Below are 4531 nucleotides of genomic sequence, written 5' to 3' on the forward strand. Positions count from 1 at the left end.
AGAAATTATATATAAAGTTAAAAGAAAATTAATATAGGTGAAATTAATATAAAAGAAATTAATACTAGGTGAAATTAATATAAAAGAAAACTCAGTAGCACATATTTTTGCCTATTTCTATCTTTATGAAAATAATTTAGCAGCAGATTTAAGAAATTTATTTTAAAAGCCAGTTTTGACATCTGGTTTGGTCCTAGCTTTAGAGAGTATAGAAGTTGTTCCTCTGCCCTACCAACAATGAAAAAGCTGAACAAACTGAAAAATCAACAACTCTTTCTAGATTTGTCAGAAAAATCTGGTCACAAGAAAAACCACTACCCCTAAAAACAAACGAATACAGAGAATCACAGCATATCAGAAACCTCTCTGGGAAGCAGTGTCAGGGTAGGAAAACTTGAAGTACCCATTGAAGAATTGCCAGCAGCTTCTAGTGGATAAGTCTGAGAGTTAAAAATTCTGGTCCTGGGAGGAGTGCCAAAACTTTTGTGAGTTTTACTTGCACAATCTTGATCAGGCTCTTCTAGTGAATACTAGAGAAAAATTCCCTCTAGAGGGAAAGGAACCATAGTGAAATATATCTGAGCATTCTGTTCTTAGCAAGACCTGACCTCAAGACAAAATATTTTACCAGAGCCCAAACTATTAGGCTTCTGTCAGAACCTATCTGACTCGAGGGTGAGAAACACTGAATCCCAGTTGATTTAGCCATCTGTGTAGAAGAAGGAAATATGCAGCTCCAACCCCCACTATGCTTTTAGATAGGAGAAAGGAAATACCCAACCCCAGTCCTCTCTAGCCATCTTGTCCCACCTAGGGAGTTGGGGGGAGGAGAGGACTGAGAAACCCTTGTTCACAGTCCAGAGTCACAGGATCACTAAAAGACTGAGGCCTAATCATAACACCACAGAATGCTTGCTCTGCCCCTCATATCTTACCACCATATTACTAAAGGCCTGTCTACTGCAGTGCCTTTCTTAGTCAAGTCATCAAAAAAAGTTACAAGGCATAAGAAAAGGCAAAATGCACACTGTTTAAAGAAATAGAGTAAGAGTCAGAACCAGACTCAGGTTACCAGAGGTGTTGTTATCAAGGGGGAAATTTAGAACAATGATGATTAATATGGAAAGGACTCTACTGGATAAAGTAATGCAAGAACAGATGGGCGGTGTAAGCAGAGGTATGAAAATTCTAAGAATCAAGAAGGAATACTAGAGATCAAAACAGTGTTATAGAAGTAAAGAATGCCTTTGCTGGACTCATTAGTAGACTAGACACACTGAGAAATGAATCTCTGAGCTTGAGGATATATCAATAGAAGCTTCTAAAATGAAAGAGCAAAAGGAAAAAAAGACTGAAAAAAATTAAAATATCCAAGAGCTGTGGGACAACTACAAAAGATGAAATATATATGCAATGGGATTATCAGAAGGAGAAGAAAGAAAGGAACAGAATTAATAAATGAAGCAATAATCACTGAAAAATCCCCCGAAGTTAATGTCAGACACAAAACCACACATGCAGGAAGCTCAAAGAGCTCCCAGCAAGATAAATGCCCAAGGAACCTACAAAGGAGGCATGTAATATTCAGACTTCAGAAAATCACAGCTAAAAGAAAAATCTTGAAAGAAATCAGAAGGAAAAACACCTGACTTATAGAGGAGCAAAGAAAAGAATTACATTCAACTTCTCAGAAAGCATGCAAGCAAGAAGAAAGTAGACTGAAATATTTAGGATATTAAGGGGAAAAAATGTCAGCTGGCATTCTATACCTTGTGAAATTATCCTTCAAAAACAAAGCAAAATAAAGACTTCCTCAGGCAAACAAAAGTTGAAGGAATATGTTGCCAGCAGACCTTACTATCAATAAATATTAAATAGTCTTTCAGAGAGAAGGAAGATGATACAGGTTAGAAACTTAGATCTACATGAAGAAAGGAAAAGTACTAGAGAAGGAAAAAGTGAAAGTGAAATAAAAGTTTGCATTTTTTATACTTAGTTTAACAGGTGATATGTTTTTTTCAAAGTAATAACAGCAGCAGTGCATTCAATTATGTATTCTTACATGTATGTATACTTTTATTATGTATGTTTATGTATATATGTATGTACATATATATTTATGATGGGTGTATACTTTAAATATGTATTGTTGTTGTTCGGTCCCTGAGTTGTGTCTGACTCTTTGTGATCCCATGGGCTGCAGCATACCAGGCCTCCAAGTCTTCCAGAGCTTGCTGAAACTCATGTCCATTGAATTGGTGATGCCATGCAACCATCTTGTCCTCTGTTGCCCCCTTCTCCACCTGCTTTCAATCTTTCCCAGCATCAGAGCCTTTTCCAATGAGTCAGCTCTTCCTATCAGTTGGCCAAAGATTGGCACTTCAGCTTCAGCATCAGTTCTTCCAATGAGTATTCAGGGTTGATTTCCTTTAGGATTGACTGCTTTAACCTCCTTGCTGTCCAAGGGACTCTCAAGAGTGTTCTCCAACACCACAGTTCAAAAGCATCAATTTGGCACTCAGCTTTCTTTTTAGTCCAACTCTTACATCCATATGTGACTACTGGAAAAACCATAGCTTTGACTAGACAGACCTTTGTTGGCAAAGTAATGTCTCTGCTTTTTAATAAGCTGTCCAGGTTTATCATAGCTTTTCTTTCAAGGAGCAAGTGTATTTTAATTTCCTGGCTGCAGCCACTGTCCTCAGTGATTTTGGAGCCCAAAAGATAAAGTCTGTTACTGTTTCCATTGTTTCCCCATCTATTTGCCATGAAGTGATGGGACCACATCTTAGTTTTTTGAATGTTGAGTTTTAAGCCAACTTTTTCACTCTCCTCTTTCACCTTCATCAAGAGGCCCTTTAGTTCCTCTTCACTTTCTGCCATTAGCGTGGTATCATCTGCATAACTGAGGTTATTGATATTTCTCCCAGCAATCTGGATTACAGCTTGTGCTTCATCCAGCCTGGCATTTTGCATGATGTACTTTGCATATAAGTTAAATAAGCAGGGTGACAATTATGCATAGACAGTTAGGTCTATATATGTATGCATATATATGTATATATGTGTGTGTAAGTGAAATGAATGACAGTATGGAAACAAGGACAGGTAGAAGTTAGATTGTTTTTTATTGTAAAGTACTTGTAGAATGTATGAAGTTGTATAGTGTTTGAAAGTATACTTGGATTAGTGAAAAAGATACATTGCAAACTATAGGGCAGTCACTAGAAAGCTTCAAAAAAGTTGCAGATCTCATATGCTAAGAAAGAGAATTCTGACTCCAGAATTCCACCCCACTTCTTGTGATTTATATGTAACTTTCAGTTCAGTTCAGTTCAGTTTAGTCACTCAGCAGTGTCCGACTTTTTGTGACCCCATGAATCACAGCATGCCAGGCCTCCCTGTCCATCACCAACTCCTGGATTTCACCGAAACTCATGTCCATTGAGTCGGTGATGCCATCCAGCCATCTCATCCTCTGTCATTCCCTTCTCCTCCTGCCCCCAATCCCTCCCAGCATCAGGGTTTTTTCCAATGAGTCAACTCTTCGCATGAGGTGGCCAAAGTATTGGAGTTTCAGCTTTAGCATCAGTCCTTCCAATGAACACCCAGGACTGATCTCCTCTAGGATGGGCTGGTTGGATCGCCTTGAAATCCAAGGGACTCTCAAGAGTCTTCAAGTTATTTAATGTCTCTAAGTCTCAGATCTCTCTCCAATAATAATTTTTGTACCTCATGGACTATTTTAGAATTTAAATGCAATTATTATTTCTTTTTCTAGGGGATATTCCCAACCTAGGGATCAAACCCACATCTCTTGAGTATCCTGCATTGGCAGGCAGATTCTTTTCCACTAGCATTCCTGGGGAATCCCAATACATGTAAAATGCTCAGCACTCTGTGTATTGTTGTTATTGCCTTGCTTTCACACAGTAATTTCATTATTATTGTCTAATTTAGGTGTCACAGATTTTTGGAAAGCAAGTTTTTATTCTTGGGTTATTGTCTTCTCTATCTTCAGTTTCTTCTTATTAAGTTGCACCATGTTCCTTTGGACATGTCAAACAACCTTTCTCCTGTCATGACTGAACTTTGTGAAAGTTTCCTACTGCCTGCCACCTTTTTCCATTGACACTCAACCAATCCCAATTTGGTCCCTCTTTCTCATTGTATTAAAGTCAATCTCATCAAGGTTGCCACTAAGCTCTCCATTGTCAATGTATATTTTAAACTATGGTTAATTCTTGTTGATGTATGACAGAAAAAATCACAAAATTCTGTAAAGCAATTATCCTTCAATTAAAAAATTTTAAAAAACCTTAAATACTAAATTAATGTTCCTATAAAGACCAAAAGAAAGCAGGAGTAGCTATACTCATATCAGATAAAATAGACTTTAAAACAAAGGCTGTGAAAAGAGACAAAGAAGGCCACTACACAATGATCAAAGGATCAATCCAAGAAGAAGATATAACAGTTATAAATATATATGCACCCAACATAGGAGCACCGTAATATGTAAGACAAATGC

This window comes from Ovis aries, chromosome 2 (assembly GCF_016772045.2).
Source record: "Ovis aries strain OAR_USU_Benz2616 breed Rambouillet chromosome 2, ARS-UI_Ramb_v3.0, whole genome shotgun sequence".
Lineage (NCBI taxonomy): Eukaryota > Metazoa > Chordata > Mammalia > Artiodactyla > Bovidae > Ovis > Ovis aries.